A 21390-nucleotide genomic window follows, 5' to 3' on the forward strand; every position below is an offset into this window, starting at 1 on the left:
ACATAGTTCTAGTTTCCCAAGGTTCAATTGGTTGTTTTCAAAGGATTATGCTGGCCAGGTAAATTGTAGAAACGAGTAGAAACACCACACCCAGCTGAGACCCGAGGAAATGTACCCTTAGGTAGTATTACCTACAAGCAGAGTTGGTGATTCTTGTGTAAGGGACTTACTGGAGGGGTGCTTTCAGAGAGAGATCTTTAGGGGAGTTCAGAAGGCCGAGTGGACCAGGGGAGGGTGTGCAAAGGCATGGATTCTGAAGTAGAGCTTTCGCCTGCTCCCAGGGGAAGCTCGGCAGTGTGAAGGCAAAGAGCTTGGCTTTTATACCTTTGATTACGAGCCACCCCAAAAGGAGGGTAGTTATAACCTCCTAGGCAACTCTGGGTGAGGTGGTTCCTGTTGCTAAAGATACACCCCCAGAAAAAACGGGGGTGTGGAAACCCAAGCTGGGGAAAGGAACCTGGCAGGGGCCAAAACAGCATCTGCTACACATACATTTTGATAGATGTTAAAGAGGGAACAGAGCTCATTTGTGAAGAGCTCACTTTTTGCCAAGTCCTGTGGTACATGCTTTGTGTGTATGAGCTCGGGCACTTCAGTGGCGTATCATGGAGAATGTCTGTTGAACCAACTTTCAGCCAGGTGTACTATCATCCAACAAATCTTGTTCATGAGTCGAGAAACAACATTCATGACTGTATTTCATTGAATTCAAGAAGCGCTGATTGCAAGACATCATTATTTTATGTTCTACTGCTCTCCAGGAAGGAAAACAAAATTCTCACTGTTAAACTGTAATGTACAACTTTCATATTGTCTGTTATGTGATCCACCTGCTCTCAGAGACATGGGAATAAAAAAGGTTAAAGTACATGTGAAATGTTGACTGAGGCCAGATGACAAGAAGGAAGAAGTTTATGTTTGGAATTTTATAATATTAGATTATTAGTTAATTTAATCTTTTTTGAAATTAACTCTACAATATTTAGAATGTTTATTACTGTCCTCCCAGTGTGGCTTAGTGGTCAGAGCATCAGCCTGTGCATCAAGGGTCAGGGGTTCTATTTCTAGTCAAGGACATGTACCTGAGTTGCAGGTTCGATCCCCAGCCCCAGTCAGAGAGTGTGTGGGAGGCAGTCAATTGATGTGTCTCTCTCACATCAATGTTTCTCTCTCTCTCTCTCCACCTCCCTTCCTCCCTTGCATGCTTTCTGAAAAAAATCAATGGAAAAAAATCCTTGGATGAGGATTAACAACAACAACAAAAAATGATTATTACTAATTCAAAAACTAATATAGTACCTACAAGGGTTGGTGAGACTTACCTGTACTGCTAATCAATCACAGGGATGGACTTTCGATAGAATCTGTATACATTTTTTAAAATGTACATTGGTCAAAGGCAACTCTAGGATAATCTCATAGAGGAACATTATGTGTTATAGCTGAGAACAGTTAATTACATATCAATAGTTACTCAATGACTATTATGATTTTCTGGAATGATATATACAATATTAGAATTAGTGTTTTCTTATGAATGTGTTTTTAAATATTCAGCATAAAGCATCAAACCAAAGAAGTTTTTGATTATTTCAAAAGATTTTTAGATAAATGGGGCCACTCATGCATTTTTTTTTTTTTTTTTTATTCTCACCCGCGGACATTTTTGCATTTATCTTCAGATAGAACTGGAGGGAGAGAGTGGGGAAGAGAGAGAGAAAAACATCAATGTGAGAGAGACACATCGACTGGCTGCCTCCCACAGCACCCCAACCGGGGCCGGGGACAAACCGCAACCGAGGTACGTGCCCTTAGTGGACACCAAACCCGCGACTCTCTGGTCTGCAGGCTGACGCTCTAACTGCTGAGCCAACCCGGCCAGGGCCACTCATGCATTTTTTATTTTTGTATCTCACATCCTCTTCACTCCTCCTTCCCTGCTTCCCAGGCACCTGTCACTTTTCAAGAGGTAAAAAGCCGAGGACAACACCATTCATTTGATAAAAGCACGATTTTGGGTGGTGTAAAGGGAAATTCAATCACAGCTGATGTTTTTCTAATACTCCATTATTAGTGTGAACATTATAAATAGTAACAATAAAAGATTTTTAAAATGAATCGTTTGAGCAGCAGCCATATGAAATGCAACAGCTATACTTGTTCAGATTTGGTTCAGCTAGTTAACTGAAATATGAGAGATTTCTCCATTTAGTCTGTGTTAAAAAAAGGAGTGGGGGGCTTACTGCCTTCGCCAGCTAGCTGTTATTACCAAAATTTAAAAACCATATACATTATACAAAGCTACCCACAGAGGCTAGCATAAAAATCACTGCCCCTGCTGAGGACACAATGATGTCTTTGGTTGAACTGCAGATACAAAATAACAGCAAGGGATAAATTATTTCCTCGGCCATTATTAAAGGATTAAAGGTGGGTCAGATCTCTAGTGACCAGATTCATTTTCTCCTCTATGGAGGGTATGTCCTTGCTGTTTTGAGTTGTTTATTCCAGAGGAAATGGCTATAATGTTAAATAAAGGTAAGAGTAACAAAGAAAACCATTCTCATTCATTGTTTTTGTTGCTGGCTGGGTTTTACCTACTGCTGTCAGAGAGTCAGCTGTGAGATGTTTTAGAAATCATCAAAATTTTCAATTGTCTGGTGCCTAAACTGATTAAAAAATACTTAAAAGCTGATTTCAAAATAGGTCCAAGTACTTGCAATCATTCACCTTTTTAGAACCGAAAATCTAAGTCTTTGGAATTGGCCCCCTTCCCACGTGAGGGTTGAAGGATCGGTAAGAGAAAGTTTTTATCACATAGTTTTGTCTTTAGATATAAACTTCAATTTTCTCCTAAGAAACAATATCTCAAAAGAAAGCCAAACGGATAACCTTTTAAGAGAATGTGAAAGCTTCTCTCTGTTGGACCATTCTGCTTGGCCCACGATGGAATTGTATCATAGAGAAATTGAATAGCTTCAGATGTTCTAAAATTGGGTCATCTTCCACCATCATGATTGATCAGTAACTACACCAAAATCATGGGAGTGGGAAAAACCTGTGGAAATAACTGAAGATATTAAATATGTTTCTTTGGGAGTTTGATTCCACAAGAGTTTAAACAGATATTCTTCTTGTTCTTTAGTTAGAGTTCAATAGAAATTTATTTTGCAGGCTAAGAATAAGAGCAATGACATGAGTAACAGCATGCATTTTTACTTTTTATAGCTTTTTTCTGATTTTAGAAATAATCAGGGAAACAATAGATCATTTATAGAAGAAAATAAAAATCACGTTTATTTCTAGCACCTTATGATTTGTTCATTTATTAGCATGTACCATGTGCCAGGCATTGTTCTAAGAACTGAAGTTAGAGCAGTAACCAAAATAGACATTTCGTGTGTGTGTGTGTGTGTGTGTGTGTGTGTGTGTGTGTGTGAGTGAAATGTAGCCCATGGAATCCAGGTCATACAGTAACTTACTTCTTAAGTTACTGTTGCATAATCATGGAGCTGACCATCTCATGGAAAAGACAGACAATAAAAAATGTAAATAATACAGTATGTTAGAAGGTGATAAGAGCTTTGAAGAAAAATAAAGCGAGGTCTTAACATTGCATGCAGTTTTAGAGGGTACCATTCACATTCTATTTCATGAGCATCTCATTCCCTGCATCTGTACCACATGACCCTCAGAAGGAGAGTTGGAAGATCTTGCAGCGAGTGGAGGAGAGGGATGTATTTTGGTACAATGGCTGGGTTGCTCGAGAAAGTGACATTCAAAATTCGAGGATGCTGCTATTTAAAGGAAGAGTGTTCTAGGCAGCGGGAACAGCCTGTGCAAAGTGAAGAGAAAGTTTGGCAAGTCTGAGGAAGACTTGCCCGTGTGATTGGACCAGAACAAGTACAGTAGAAGGAGCTGAAGTCTGAAAGGTAATGGGGTCTTATGTATTGAGTGTGATATGCGGCCACCGGCGAGTTTTGAGCAGAGGAACGTAACTTAAAATTTTTAAAGTATACTCTAGCTGCTATCTAGAAAACAGACAATATGGCACACGGTGGGCAAAAATGGGAGGCAGGAGACCTAGTAGGAGGTTACTGCAGTGGGCTGGGTGACAAATGATTGTGGTAGTAGCCACGGCAGATAATGTTCAGATTCTGTAAATATTTGGAACCAAGGACTAGTTAAATTTCTTTTCCTATAACATATAAAATAGAAAGAAAAATGAAAAAGACAAGGGATTTTGGTACTGTTACCACAATGGAGTGCATCTATCTAATACTTTTGTATGGATTTATGTGTGTGCATCAGATATTTTGAGGTGTAATTCTACAGCACCTACGAATGTATACATTTGCACATAATATAACGTGTCATAACATAAGGATACCCTATATCCTTAAATATTAGTTGGGAATATGCTACTTAAAACAAAAGTTATATGGCACTTCACGAATAGACTACATGAGCCAATACACAAAACGGCCTTAGATGGGCCAAGGCTGCCCTCCCCAGAGGTTCGCTGGGCTTTCATCTGCCCCCTCGGAGTTCCTGTGCTTGGAAGATTAGCCAAAGAGTTTATGCTCTGAGTTTGGGGAGGAAGACAAGAGTTAGCTGGTCAGAGCTCTGTGCTAAGCAAGGGTACGCTTGTTCTAACCTAGAAGCTCCCCTGATCCGCCTCCCCCACTCACTGGTCTATGCTCACCTAAAATAGGCCTAGACAGGCTGTTCATTACGGTGTCCAGCATTTCATGGCCTTCCCAGAGATTACTGCAGGGTCCAGACGTGCACCGCCCTCTACTGCCCCCACACAGGCAGTGGGTGTTACTCGGATCTCATGGAGCCGGTTTCGTATTTATCTCAGCCTGTTCCCTCCCCTGCCTGTCCCTGTGGTCCGTTGTCTTCCTTTCAATCTGGTATATTTTTACCATAGCTCACAGAAGTCACTCCTCTTTCTGGTGTATCTGGATCATTCCTAGTGTCCTTTTCTGAACTCTGCTACAGGCTTTCTCATCGTTTCATGTTGGCGATTATGTCCAAAATATCGCCATTGTGCCTGAGAGTCTCTGAAACAATTTGTGCGCATGTGTGTGTGTTTCAACTACCACCTCCAGTACAAAATCCAAGTCATACAGTAGGTATTATTGAATGCTTAGATGACTTTATTTTCTCCTGGCTTTGAGATAAGTTTGTATGACTATTTATGGCATGCAAAATAACTCTAATGAGATTTGAAGCACTTGATTAATTAGGTACTATTACAGATAATACGATGAATCTCACGACTCTGAGTTGCCTTTTATTTGATATTAGATACATATTGTTTAGATTTCAACATATACAAGTCATCCTGGAACAGGACTTGCCAAGAACAAATACTGAAGGAAAATATTGGCTTGGACTCACTGTGGGTACTACTTGGTATCATAAAGATATCTCACTTAACTTCCGCTGTGATTCAGGTTAAGCAAGAGGAACATGACCACCTAAGTTTCCCATTTCCAAAATGTCCATCCAACCAACAGCCCATTGTACACATATTTATGAGATGCCCATTATGTACTGGACACCTGTTCCAGGCTCAAAGGAAGCAATGGTGAACATCAACACTAGTTGTCGGGTTAGGAGAAAGACAATTAACACATATACACCTTATTGGGTGGTTGTAAGTGCCAGAAACATGCATAATGTGATGTAATAGAATGAAGGGTGAAATGAAGATGCTATGTTATATAAAATGATCAGGAAAAAAAACTATTTAATCAGGTGGCCTCTGTGCAGAGTCCTATAGAACGTGAGAAACTAAGTCAGGTGGTTATCTGAAGTCAGCTTGTTCTAGGCAGAGGGAAGTAAAGACAGAGATTCTGAGCTGAACATTCCCTGGCCTGTTGGAGTCATGACACAGAACCAGTGCGACTGTCACAGAGTGAGCAGAGGGTCAAGGTAGGAGATGAGGTGAGGAGGTAGTAGAACCCTGTTAGGTCTTGAGTCCATACAACCATTATTGCTTTGTTTCTGTAGATCTTAAAGATGTTTTTACATCCAAGAACTCTATTGTAGAAAAGAGATGTCTCCAAGGAGGGGCAAGACATTAAACTCATTGTCATGCTCACGTTATTTTTAGTTATCTTCTTGGAGATCCATGGATAACCCGTGGAAATTTGATGAATAAAAAGTCTGTATGGTGAATTAAGGAGGTCAGGATAATGTTATCACGGGAAAGAATATGATAATGTAGGTGAGAGGGTATCAAAACAAATGCATTTGGTATTGGAGAACATTGCGTTGTGTCTACCCAAATTATTTCTCCTTGAATTTCCCATCTTTTCTGGAGGGCTCCAGGTTGGTCTGGAGAACATGCTGCACTCTGCAGCCTATGCAACCACTCACTCTGAGAAAATGATCTTTCCCCAGGCTCAGGAGGGCAGTATATCTTGAGGAGTCTAAACCAATCATAATGATTCCATTTCTTTCATTGGTAAATGGCTTAGAAAATGTTATGTGACCAATTCTGTCCAATAACACTTGAGGAAGAGACTAATAAGGGCGGGATCTTCCAGTAGAGGTTTCTTACATTTGTCTACCATACAGGAGGAAAGCGTAGCTCTCTCCTGACGTTGGTGGGTGAGGATAACACATTGTGACCATGAGGGCAGATGTCAACACACTGAGGATGGGTGGCCATGATGAAGTGATTGGCCCTGGCATCATCTGTTGTGGGGTGTTTGCCTCTTACTACAGAAGGAGTTTCAGAATCCACACCAAAGATGGAGATACCCCCAAGATTCAAATGTAAATTTTAGTCACATTTGTAAATTATAGTCACATTTGTCATAACAAACATTAAAAAAAACCTATACATAGTATATAAATAGAGATTCAAATTATTATCACCATATATTATTTCTGATTCAATGGCATTTTCAAAGAAAGTGATCACAATAGGTTGTCAGAAGAAACTACACAAAAATATAAAAATTTCATTCAGATCTCAAATATATGAACAGAGAGACAGAAAGAAATATTCATATATTCATAGGAAAAAAGAAGCAAATAGATTAACTATGAAGAGCAATTAACTCTGGGTGATAGGATCAGATGGGATAAAATGTGTGAATTTTTGTTTTTATACAATTTTGCATTTTGACATTTCACAGTTTAAAAAAATAGGGTTTTTATAATCATATATAATTACTCATTGTACAAAAACCCAAGAAGATGATCCAGGTACCTCAAGAGTCTTCTCTAATATAACTTTTAAGGTTTCCTTCCCATGAACTGAAAACCTGAGCTCCTCTGTCCGCCTTTGCCCGGGTCCGGCCGCCACGTCAGGCTCTGTCTCTGTTTGAACACCTCATGGAAGTTATAGGTCCAAACATTAGCACCTGAAAGGACCGGGGAGCCCTGGCCGGTTTGGCTCAGCGGTTAGAGTGTTGTTCTGTGGTCCAGAGAGACCCAGGTTCGGTTCCCGCTAAGGGCGCGTACCTCGGTTGCAGTTTGTCCCCGGCCCTGGTTGGGCCCTGCGGGAGGCAGCCACTCAATGTGTCCCTTTTACATCGATGTTTCTCTCTCTCTCTCTCTCTCTCTCTTTCTTTCTCTCTCTCTCTCTCCTTCACACTCTATCTGAACAAAAAATAGAAAAATGTCCTCTGGTGAGGATGAAAAATAAAAAGGACTGGGGAGAGTCCCCTTGAGTCCGCTTGTTCAGCACATCTTACTGCCCCGTGTGGCCAACAGGATAACAACGCCGTAATGAGTAGGAAACTGGCAACTCAAGGTGGCTTGCCCTTCTTCTGTGGCACCCTGCCCTTGATTTCATGAACTTGATTTTGTGACTGATATTCACCAAGCCCTCCTCTAGGTGGGGCACTGCCCACTGATGATCTACACAAGGCAAGGATGGCAGTGCCAGGCCCTGCTGCATAAACATCGGTTTACACCCCAAGGGCCAAAGCAGCTTGAGTCTTAGGCATGCAGATGGCATCCTCAAGACTGCCGCATAGTACAAATTAGGATTCAAGTCAGCCTGAGTCATACAGAGGCTTGGGAACTTTAAGCTAATTTATGGTGACCTGCAGGGGCAAGAATAAGGCGGAATCTGGATTTTTCCACTAGTGATGAGACTCTGGGAATGTCTCCCAAGTCACTGGTAAGATAAAACAGAGGTAAAATAGTATTTCAGAATGCACATCGAGGCTCGGTCCCAGCTCTCCCTCCTGCCTGGTGTCATGGTGTGAAATCACTCAGCCTGGAGCTACAGAGTGTCCCCCCAATTGTATACAGGTGTCTGTAGATTCTGTTACGGTTTGAAAATGTAATGTGTTTTAATAAACACTAGCTTTGTAACTACACTTTTCTTTGTGTATACATTTTTTGGGTACACCCTATATATATGCACACTCTTGATGTATTGCTTATCTGCTCCATGGCCGGAAAAGAAAACCGATGGCGGGTGAACAGCTACGATTTTATGTGGATAGGCTGCTGGTGTGACTGTCCATGTGGTGATTCCCCGAGGGGTCAGAGACTGAGGCAAAGGCTGGGTTGTCGATAGCGTGTTTGGGCTGTGATTCCATGAGGCTGGGCGTGGGGAGAGTGGAAGTTAGGAAAGTCCAATATGACGGTGTGTCATCAAGGTCACTGCTAAAAAGTTGGCAGAGGAAAAAAAAAAGCTGAAGTTGGTCAGTGGGGTTCAGTGTCACTGAGACATTCGGAGAAGGTGCAGGACTTCAGAGTCATCTGCCGGAAGGCTGGGAGACCGGAGCATTTATCTAGCAGCTCCTGTCCCCCACTGGGCTAGAGCTGCCACCGTGCAGTCTCCATGCACCTCCAGGCCCCCTCATGCGGAGGGCCAGCAGTTCTTGAAGCCACCTGTGGCCGATGGCTTTGGGCCTTTGCCTGGGGGGGGAGGGGGGCACCGAATGCCAGGTGAGCCCAAGCTTGCATGAAACTGTTCCTAGACTTGAGGTGGCCAAGGGGATGTGCCACCAGCCACCAGAATCTCTGGGGTTCTGTCCAGATGTCTGTATCCATGAAAAATACACGTTAACTTATAGCCAACCCTTAGGAATATCATTTTGGGGGTCAGAGCTTAAAGCTAATTAGGTTTGGCCTATGCATTTTAATTTATTTATTGAGCATATATTATGTTCGAGGTGTGTGGAGGAAACAGAAGTGGATAGGATACCTTTTAAGAGTCTAGTTTGGTGCAGAAGATAAACTCATTACAATTAAAAGTGTTCTTCACTCAAATGAAGTGTATGTAACATGCCTACTGTGGTTTCATGGGGAAAGTTGCTTTTATTCCAGACTGAGGAAGACTCTCTAGAGGGAGGTAACATGTGGGATAGATACACACACACACACACACACACGCATGCATGCATAAGTGTATATGTATATATACATATGTGTGTGTGTGTATGTGTGTGTGTGTAAAATTCTTTCAGAAGGGGAAGGGTTGTTTGCCTTACATGAATTATTTATCCTTTTTGTCCAAATTCAAATCTACAAGCTTGATAAGATTCACAGAGTGCAAAATGATCACACAAAGTACTGGTTTTAGTGACAGTGGGTTTATTTTCCTCCCAGTTCACATTTATGCTTTGGATACTTTTATGTGTTTGGTAACCTGGTAGTGACTTACGTTCATTGAAAAAATAAAAAGCATCCACAAAGCTTATTCCTAGCTTAGAATTTGTATTTGGCCAAAAAAACCTTTGCACCTGCCGCTGAAATGCATCCACTCCTGGTCCGGAATGCACCAGCTGTTGCCCAGCCCCCAACGGCACACCAGGCGCTTCAGGGCTGAGGAGGCACCAGATCCCAGGCCGAGGAAACTGATGGGGAAATTTCAAGCCGACAGGATGCAATTACCCAAATTGAAATTAGGCCAGGGGCATATCAGGAGGCCCTTCCCATCTGCTGGGGAAAAGGATCACCAGATATTTAACAAGGGCAAGGGGTCAGGATCTTCATTCTAGGAGTCCTCTCAAAGGCAGGCACTTAAAAAAAAAAAAAATGCTAAAGGACAACTCTACCTGGTATAAAAATCATATCCCTTTGGTGGAAAATCAATAACATTAAAGCCTTGAGAAGCTCAGTCCTTTCCTGTTTGGGGAGGAAAGAAATGTTTATGGATGGGGACCGTGAATGTTTCTCTACGTCAGCTCCTCTTAGCAAGGATAATGCAATGCAGTCTAGTGGTCAATTGGTCATCTGGAGACTGGCAAAAAGAGATTTCCCAAACCCAACATGTAGAATGCGATGCATTTATCCCTGGTCATTGTAGATGTACCCTTTCATTACAAACTTGTGGACCTACGCTCTGTGGATTTTCTGGAGGCTTTGACACACGTGTTGTGTCTGTACCAAGAAACTGAACCACATTTTAGAGTTTGCAGCAAAAGTAAATAAGCTGGAGCTGGACCGGGGCCTTTAGGAGCTACTGTGTGATGATTGCCTGCGGAATACATGGGTCCACTCTAGCACAGTGATCCTCTGCTCGTGTCCCCTGTGCCTGCTCACATGAGTACCTGTCTCCTGGAGGGAATAGAGGAATCTTAGTCTCCAGGCAAATGAGCTCAAACAGTGGCACAAACTCCCCACACCCCAGTCAGAGAGATGAAGAGGAAGGTTTCTCATAGCAGACCGCGGTTTGAGGGGGTTCCATCACACTGACAAACACGGGCTTCCCTCTGTTCCTCTGAATAATTTGCCCCCCCCCTTTATCCTCACCCAAGGACATTTTTGCATTTATCTTCAGCTAGAGTGGGAGGGAGGAAGAGAGAGAGAGAAACATTGACGTGAGAGAGAGACATCGACTGGTTGCCACCCACACAACCCCAACCGGGGCCGGGGACAAACTACAACTGAGGTACGTGCCCTTAGCGGGAACCGAACCAGGGTCTCTCTGGTCCACGAGCCAATGCTCCAACCGCTGAGCCGAACCGGCCACGGCAAATCTGCCCTTTTCTTATGGACCGAGAACAGCGTTTCCAGCCTAAGGGAGGAATAATGAGAAGCATCCAGTTCAGAGGTCTCCTTCTCCAGCTGTTGCTTTTAAGAGAGAGGCTGAAGTCCCTAGGTTTCCTCGGCCACTCCCGAAGCAGGTCCCAGGGAGTGTTCTCCGTGCCCTCCTGCAAGGCACTGTTGAGCGTCACGGTGCCCATCTGCAAAGCTCCCACTCCCTAACTCATGGATGTAGAGAGAAAGGAAAAGAGGTGAGCAAGTTAGGGGTCTTATTCAGTATTACATTTTTTCCCCTTTATTAGGATTGTTCACTTTTAACTCTCTTTGCTTGCCAAGGTAGCATTTTGGGGATCTTGAGAGACTGGCCATGCCATGGCCGGAGGGTGTGAGACAAGGTTAATGGTCACATGTCATGTAGCTGTCCACTATGGGAGGGAAGAAGCCACAGGCCAGCCACCTGCACGCTGAATTGTAGCCTCTCTGTCCCGCTCCCTGCCCCACCCCACCCCCCACGATGTTACCATGTACCTGTCTCTGTGGCAGTTATGATAGGGGGTCAGGAGTCCCAAAGTCCCAGGGACTTCACACTGGTTTCTCCACCCTGCGGTGCCAAACAGTCCCAGGAAGTCCCCTAAGATGAGCTCAGCCTCACCAACACCCACGCTAGGCAGAAATGGACAGCGTTCTTAATTCTCACGAGGTGTGAGCGTTTGGTTGCACATGCTATGGTCTGATCTGAGCTGTACCATTTTTTTTTAAACTAAGTGGCCAATACAGATTTCTTCTTGTTTTTTTCTCTTCCTTGATCATTTGTAAGTAACAAAGTTTCTCTCTCACGGGGGAAAACAGAAAACAGTATTAGTTAACCGTTGATCCAAGGCTCTGCTAATGTTAGGAACTTGGCATTATTATTTAGAGGTTTGGTTCGTCCTCATTACTTCTTAATTTTACCAGCCCCGTATAGCAAGCTACCTTCTGCACATTTTATGTGAAAGCCAGTTTTCCGAAAGGATGAAAATTGGCAGAGCAGGGAATGAGATGGGCGCTAAGTTTTATTTCCTCCTAAATAATTCTCCTCAAGGTGGGTAAACTTTTAGTCGTTAAATTGCTAAAAACGAAGATTCTCCACCACAGGAACAAATCTCCAAGTGACAATTATCTGTCTGTGTTCTTAGCATTTACGAGTCTCAGTAAACAGTCAGGGCATTTATGTTCCACCATTACCTTCGGTCATAAACTTCCTTAAAGAAAAAGGAAAAATGATGTTTCCTGACTGCATAATGAGCATAAACATTCTGCACGCTGGGGGGGCACGGAGGGTGTGCTGGCCTTCCAGGCACTGAACTGTTCCGGAGGCATGGGCGAAAGTGTCAGGCTGTTCACGTCATCTCTGGAAGGCAAATTATCATTTGTGGGGCTATTTTTGGAGTTGGTACCTCCCAGTATGCAGATGCTGGGAATGGCTGGCAGTCACTTGGAGCCCATGGCTGAAGAATGTCAACCTGGTCTGCTGGACTGAGTCTCACCGTCCACGCAGGGGCACCACCCTGGTGTCTCTGGACCTTACAAGATGTAGCCTCGCCTTAGTTCAGCAGGTGCTTCCTAGCCTTGCAAAGTATTAGAGTCAGAAACGGACCTACATGACCCGACTGCAGTCCTGATTTTGCACCTGAGCTAACGGAGCCTCCTGCTGGGGAACTGAACTTGCCAGGGTCAGTCTCTCACCACCAAGAGGCCCCCCGCCCTGGCTCTGGGTTTGGTAGTCTTTGATATCTTCCCGGGGATCAGGAAAGTGGTCAGGATTACAGGGGAAGGAATATGCACAGAAAAGAGTGCATTAGGAAAACAAGAAAGGTAAACTTCAGGGGATTAAGTTTTTCCTTTGTAATGCAGGTGGGTTGCATCATTCTCTGACTTGCGCTCAGAAAAACCATCAATGCAACTTATTTACCACTAGAAGCGTGCAAAAGAAAACGAGAGGAGATGAGACAATTGTACATTTTCTGGATCAAGACTTTTCAAGTTCTCTGTCATGAAAGACTGTTGTTTGTTTGTTTTTTTATTCCTTTCCAACCAACCCTACCTAATATTTTTATAAAATACGCTAGAAATGACGAGAAAAGTAAAATGCAAAAACAAAACCAAACAAAAAACAGACTTTAAAAACACAAGTCTGTCCGACCAATGTGGCTCAGTGGTTGAGTGTCGACCCATGCACCAAGAGGTCACCAGTTCAATTCCTGGTCAGGACACATGCCCAGGTTATGGGCCAAATCCCCAGTGGGGGACATGCAGGAAATGGCCAATTGATGTTCTCTCTTGTCGATGTTTCTATCTCTCTCTCCCTCTAACTTCCTCTCTCTCTCAAATCAATAAAGTAAAAAAAAAAAGTCCTAACTTTTATTATTTAGAGACAAAAGACATAAAATTCTTCTGACAAGTCACGACAAAGTTGCTGGTCACTAATCTGGATGCCTATACTTACTGGTCACGGGCATGGGCAGGAGAGGCATGGCCGGCACCAGCCTGTGGCCCGCGCTGTGGCCCGCGCTGTGCCCTGCATCTCCTCCTCTCTTGTGTTTGGCACAGTGGTCTGGTTCTCTAAACTGGACCTTTCTGACGTCAGGGATGGGGATCAGGGCATTGGTCGTTCTTCACAAGCACGGTATCGCGGTAAATAACCGTTCTGGGGGGGGAATGTGTTTTCCCCGTACTAAAACAACAAAAACAAAAACGAGTTCTCAATTACAACAGAAACAGAGCTCCTGGAAACTGTGGATTCTCACCGAGGACATGACTGTGGCTGAAGTCTCTTAAGTGAGACGTAATGGGGACTTTGTGGTTCACCTGGTTTGAGTGTAAGAAGGATTAAGCATGTTCAGCATGGCTAGGTGTCATTAGATTTGAATTCTGCCAGTTCTTGTGTCCTCTGAAAGGCCTGCAGGGTGTTGCAGGACCTTAGTTTGGAGCAGGCTTGACAGATTTGTGAAATAAAAATACAGACCTCCCAGCTACATTCGAATCTCACACAAGCAATAAATACTTTTTTTTTTTTATCCTCACCTGAGGACATTTTTTGATATTTTGTTCAGATAGAATGGGAGGGGGAGAGAGAGAGAAGCATTGATGTGAAGGGACACATCGAGTGGTCACCACCCACACAACCCAACCAGGGCCGGGGACAAACTGCAACTGAGGTACGTGCCCTTAGCGGGAACCGAACCCGGGACTCTCTAGTCCATGGGCTGATGCTCTAACCGCTGAGCCAAACCGGCTAGGGCAATAAATACTTTTTATAAGTATGACCCCAATATTTCATGGGTCATGCCATATGCAATATTTGGAACCTACTTATATTAAAATTTGTTTGAATGTCAAATGTAACCAGATGTCTTGTGTTTTATCAGGTAATTCCAATTAGTAGTAGCTTTCAGCCTGAACTTGTGCAAATCTGAATTTTCCTAGAGAAAAGGATTAGTTTAGCCGATCAAATCTGGTCATATCGATCCGACTTACTTAGCTATTGACAGCTAGAAGCTGGATAGTCAATAAAAGTGATAATATTCCTTTAGAAAAAAATGTGTTTTTCATGTGACAAAGCAGCTATTCGTCTTTTTCTGCTTTGAGACTTTTCACTGACAGCCCAGGCAGGACACAAGGTGACTGGTGAGCAGGGCCATTTGAATGTAACAGCTACATTGCGACAAAATTGGCTCAATGAGCTGCAAATAGTAGAATCCTTTGCATGGAAATATACAGGGAGAGAAAAAAAAAAAAAAGGCCCTATTCCTACAACATATTTTCAACAAGCTGACATGAGTATGTCAATATTTTTATACAAATAAATTTATGGAAACTTAGAAGTACAAATGCAGAATTCGTTTATGTTAAAAAAAGGAAGTCTTGGATACTTATGCAGGTTTATATTAATCCTTTCAAAGATATGTCATTGATAGTTGTTATTCTTTTCATTCAATGAGAATGTTTGTTTTTAGGTCTTACATGAGGGTTTTGACATTTTTGATGTAGAATTAGTGCCCCTAGATTTTAAAGAAAGAAAGATTTAAACTTTTCTTAAATTGATGTCTGATCTAGGGAAGAATAAAATGGCTGCTTACAAGGCACATATAATTTATTTTGATCTTTTCACCTCTGGGGTGTTTAAATATTTCTTGTCAACTAATAAGAAAAAGCATGCCTAGAAATATACTTATTTAAAAATTTATTTTAAAATGACATTTATGTTAAATAATTAAATATATGCTCATTTTAAGACACATGGGAAAATGTCAGTATTTACAGAAAAGAGAAATAAATTAAACAATAACTCCATCACTGTGGAAAAAGTTCCACTGTTGTTATTTTGCTGTGGTTCTTCTAGTCTCTTGTCTGTGCTTTTATTTCATTGTTGAAAGCATACACAGTGTTGTATTCTGACTTTTTCCATTAGCTATTCAACTTAAGCATTTCCCAAATTGCTAAAATGTTCCTAAGTATCATTATAATGGTTGAATCATATCTTACAGTAAGTTTATTTAATGAACTAGACTTGGACATTCCAGCTTTTCCAATTTCTTATTTTTAAACATGTAATGATGATCAATTTTAGATTCATTGAACTACAATTACTGGGTTACAAGAATGAAGACTTTTAAGGCTATACATGTTAAACTGTATTAAAAAGCACATAGACATTTATTAGGAATATATTCCATTTCACTGACCTTCATTACTACCATATTCCTTTTATTTTATTCATCTGTTGTATGTACACACACGCACACACATACCGAGAGAGATTTATTTTAAGGAGTTGATTCATGTGATTGTGGGGCAGCAACACCCCCCAAAATGCAGGTTTGGTTGGTAGTCTAGAGACTCAGAAAAGAGATGATGTTGAGTCTTGAGTTGAAAGGCAGTCTGGAGACAGAACTGCTTTCTTCCTGAAGGAACTCAGTCTTTATTCTTAAACCCTTCAACTGATTGAAGGAGGCCCGCCCACATTATGAAAAATAATCTGCTTTATTCCAAGTCTCCTGATTTGAATGCTAATCACATCTAAAACATACCTTACAACCATGTCTAGATTCATGTTTGATCAAACAACTGGGCGCCATAGAGCAGCCCAGTTGACACCTACCATTCGCCATCACACCTGTTGTACAAATGGTTTATGCATTTGATGGAAAGCCATGCTCTTTCTTTCCAGTTGTCTGTCTGTTCAACGCCATCTGTTTCTATGAAGACACACTGACTTACTTAAGACTTTCATGTACACTGTAAATTTTCTGTTTTAAACACAAAGATGATCTCATCCAATTGTGGTATAAAGCGTTTATAATCTCTATCAAACGATGCTTAGGGAAAAGCCTGGGGTTGGGCTTTCTACAGACATGAGTCACAAATAGCCCTCTACCATGTTATAACTGGATGTGAACTTGGACAGAGTGGTTAAACCCCTCCCTCTCAATTTTCTCAACAACCAATTCTGAAAAATCATACCTACTTTGGAGGTGCATATGAGTTTTAACTGAGGAAGCATTTATAAACGTCTCACACCGTGTCTAGTATGTATTAGGCCCTCTGTGTTTGGTTCCTTGTTGCCTTCACCTTCTTTCTGACTTAATCAGTCAACCCCACACCCCAGTGCTCACTCCCAACAGTCAGACAGAAAAGCATTTCTTTCCCTTAGACATTCAACACTACAGCCGTTCCCCCAGAAAACTTAACAGTTTTTGCTTTTTGAGTACATGACTCATTTCCTCATCTATTATGTCAGAAAGTATCAGGCATTAATCACTGATAGATAAATGAGATGATTTTATGTGAACACTTTATTCATTTCCTTAACAAACATTTTTTAATTGTGTATGACATCGTAAGGACTGTTCAAGGTGGTGAGGATATAACAGTGACATGATAAAGAAATTCCCTGCCCTCTTGGACATTAGATATTAGTGGGAGAGACACTCAGACAAGGAAACCAACAATTACAGACTCAAACTACAAGTACTGTCATATTAGGTAAGGTAGGATAGGTGGTGCTATGGTTAAGCGACCATATCTTAATCGCATAATACAATAAATGTTCATTTCTCGCTCGTGACAAATCAATGGCTGGTCCAGGTGACTAAGGCACTTGTGCTCAGCCTTCCCAGATGTTTCCGCTATATCTGCGGGTCCTTCCATCAGAGAAGAGTGGACTGTAGAATTAAATAACAACAGTGAAAAGCATTTACGGTTGTCGCTCTGCTTCATATTTCATTGGGTATAGTAAGTCATATGGTCATGCCTACTTTATTTATTTTCTTTTTTATTAATTAATTTATTTTTGTTACAGATGTTTCTCCTTTTTTCCCCACTGACACCCTCTTCCCGATCCAGCGGCCCACCCCCCAGCATTGTTGTGTATGTTTATTGGTTATGCATATATGTACATACGTTCTTTGGTTTATCTCTTCCCTCCCCCCGCCCACGTCCTCTGAGGTTTGTCAGTCTATACCCTACTTCTATGTCTCTAGGTCTGTTTTATTCATCAGCTTATTTTGTTCATTATATTCCACAAATAAGTGAGGTCATGTGATATCGGATTGGCTTATTTCATTTAGCACAATACTCTCCAGAGCCCTCTATGTCATCTCAAAGGATGAGAGATCTTTCTTTTCTTACAGCTGCATAGTATTTCATTGTGTAGATGTACCACAGCTTTTTTATCCACTCATCTATTGATGGACACTTGGGCTATTTTCCGATCTTAGCAATTCTAAATAGTGCTGCTATGAACACAGGGGTACATATATTCTTTCTGATGGGTGTTTCAGGCTTCTTAGGGTATATTCCTAGAAGTGGGATCACTGGGCCAAATGGCAGTTTAATTTTTAATTTTTTGAGGAAATACCATATTGTTTTTCACAGTGGCTGCACCAGTCTGCATTCCCACCAGCAGTGTGCTAGGGTTCCCTTTTCTCCACACCCTCGCCAACACTTGTTGTTTGATGATTTGTTGATGGTGGCCATTTTGACAGGTGAGAGGTGATACCTCATAGTCATTTTAATTTGCATCTCTCTGATGATTAGTGATGTTGAGCATTTTTTTCATACGTCTCTTGGATGGGAGGTCATGCCTACTTTCATTGAAATAGAGAAGTATGTCCTGGTAATCCTAGTGATAAAGGAGAACCTGATGTGCCTGCAAAGTATTAGGTGCTATGAAGAAAATGTATATAGGAAGTGAGAGGGTATTATATCTTTTTTGCAAAGATAATAGAAACAAAATAAACATCAACTTTTATGTATAGGATTGTAAGAATTATAATAATGTGTACATTTCAGAAGAAAAATGAGTCAACTTCAAGAAAATTATTTAATAACTCTTGCTACAAATTGGTACTCAAATTATGAGAAAACACATTAAGGGCATTTATGAACGCTTGATGATTAATAGATACTGAGTTGCTAAGTATATTTGAAGACAAGGGTGAGAATATTGATATAGGCATCCTCGATTATTTAGGCACATAGTAGATACTTAATAAAACTTTGGTGAAGTTAATGTTTATTGTTTTAAATTATTCTTTCTTTGGCCTGGTCAGGTGCCTTAGTTGGCTGGGGTGTCATCCAATGCATCAAAAGTTTGTAGGTTTGATTCCCAGTCAGAGCACATACCTAGGTTGTGGGTTCCATCCCCAGTCGGGGATTGTATGGTAGGCAGCTGATTGGTGTTTCTCACTTCGATGTTTCTCTCTCTTTCTCTCCCCGTCCCTTCCTCTGTCTCTAAAAAAATCAATAGAAACATATCCTTAAGTAAGGATTAAATATATATATATTCTTGCTTTTATACTTGATTAATGCTCTAGAATCATATACTTCATTCTAATTTTTTCTTGATGCTTGACATTTTCTTCCAAGACCAAACTTTATTGTTTTTATCTACATTAATTTTTTTGCATTCAATTATAATTTAAATTTGGTTGAATCCCTAGTCTCTTTTTTTCCCAATTTGCCTCAGGTGTTTTCTTAAACAATTGGTCAGTAGTCAGCAGGAGAAAAGAAAGTTGTAACATTACTTTAACGTTAGAAATTGCAATCTGCCATCTTGTCTTTTTTTTTTTTTTAAGCCAACTTTTAGGTATGATACTCCTTTGGAAATTGCTATATTGAAAAGGAATTCACCACTTTGAATCAAGAAGAAAGATAATGCCAAATTAAAAAAAAAAAATTCAAGGTCATGAATGTCATTTTAAAGATAGAATAGTACACGTGTTTTCAAGGATAGTATCATTATGTTGTTGTTGTTTTTCTTATATCTCTACTGTTCTTTTCCTTTGTGTTTGACTAAGTCCTTGTAATTTAACAAATAAACCTCCCAAAGAGAGGATTCAGTTTTTCTTTGAGTGGGTGGGTCAAGGGCAAATAGGACGAGAGGCTTCATCTCTACCCAACTGACCCTCGTCTCACTGCCATCACGTCACCTCCGGCCGCTGTGTCACTCCTGTCAGCCAAGAACCTGTCTGGACCGAGCAGCCCTCCGTCTGTGCTGGAGTCACGTGAGTCAGCCAGAGTCCACGGCCTTTGCTGCCGTGTGCTGCTCTTGAGTCTGCACGAAATACGGTGGGGAGTTGGCAAATGGGCCACAGCTGACTTCTGCTTGAGAGCATCTTAAACTAGTGACCTCCTACCTTCACTTGACCATTCAAATGGAAAGCAGTACTGCTCCAACAGAGCGGACATGATATAAAAACTATTTCCGACATGAGTATCTTCCTTCCCAAATTGCTATGGCTACTGGTATCCCTGAGGGGAAAATTTTTTTTTTTTTTAATAAATAAAACATGGGTTTTACAATTCTCACAAGTGACAAACCATCTTTGCATTATTTAAGAAAAGCTTTAAATGTTCAATGAATTGTTTTGTCTAGTGACAATGGATGCAATAATATGATACAATAGAATGACCTTTCAGAAAGTGGCAATTTGCGTAGAAATTGCTGATAGCATTGATACCTGTACGTGGACTATAGATTGGGCTGAAGAGTTATTTTGCCTTTTCTTTGTAAATAAGATGGCATTATTTTCCCTTGAAGGAGTACCTAGATCACTTACTAATAAAAGAATACTGATGTCCTGATGGTATTGGTGGAGGCAGTCTAGGATCCTGTTCGTATAGGTCTTAGACTTTGGAGAAGCCTCAATAGGTCTTTCAGAAGGATGGCATTCTACCGTTGAAGATGTCTAGATCTACAGCGAGAATATGTGGATAGAGTCCTCACTGTATACTATCAACTGTCCCTAACTGAGCTTTCCGCACCAAGTGCTCACCACTGATGTTACAGGCTGGCTCCAGGGTGCTCTCTAGCATTGTTTTCATAGTCTTCACCCCTCACTTGCTCCATTCCAGCCCCTGCACCATTTCTCCCATGTTCCAGAGACACACTCTTGTTGCCGACTTTCAGTACCTATTCCCTCTGCCTGGAATGCTCTCCTCCCAGATGCAAGCTGACATTTTTTTTTTTTTTTAGCAAATCCAATGTGTTCCACAGTATGATAAATCCGTCACATGTTTATTTAGTGACTTCTCATAGGTACTGTGTGAGGTGGGTAGTGCCATTGGATGGATGGAGGTGAACGGGGGCACAGTGATACATCAGGGCAGGATGAGAACCAAGGCTCACAGGGTATTCTTAGGGTTTACAACACCCAGGGCATATTCACACCCACTCTGTGATCCCAGAGCTCCTCCTTCGAGAGCATTTCCAACCACCCTATTTAAGATGAAATCCCTGTGATTCTTACTCATATATTTTGTAGCAGCACTAAATGTCACCTGATTTTATATTGCCTATTTACCTTGCTTATTCCTTTGGGTTTTTTTTTTGTTTGTTGTTGTTGTTGTTTTTTAATCCTCACAGGAGGACATTTTTGCATTTATCTTCAGATAGAGCTGGAAGGAGAGAGAGAGAGAAACGTCGATGTGAGAGAGACACATCGAGTGGCTGCCACCCACACCACCCCAACCGGGGCCGGGGACAAACTGCAACTGAGGTACGTGCCCTTAGGGGGAACTGAACCCGGGCCTCTCTGGACCACAGGCCGATGCTCTAACCGCTGAGCCAAACTGGCCAGGGCGCTTATTCCTTTGTGTATCTCACCTCCTAGGACACACAGTCTTTGAGAGAAGGGCCTTGTCCAGATCCGTGTATCCCCACACCCCCTGCACCCAGAAATGGACTGGAATAAGAATATGAGTAGTGTTAGAATGATCATATTTAAGATGTCTCATTCGTCAAATAAAAATTTTTTAATCCTCACCTGAGGAAATTTTTTATTTATCATTAGATAAAGTGGGAGGGAGGGAGAGAGAGGAAAACATTGATGTGAGAGAGACACATCAACTGGTTGCCTCCCCCATGACCCAACCAGG

The sequence above is a fragment of the Molossus molossus genome, unplaced genomic scaffold (genome assembly GCF_014108415.1).
Source record: "Molossus molossus isolate mMolMol1 unplaced genomic scaffold, mMolMol1.p scaffold_m16_p_18, whole genome shotgun sequence".
NCBI classification, from domain to species: Eukaryota; Metazoa; Chordata; class Mammalia; order Chiroptera; family Molossidae; genus Molossus; species Molossus molossus.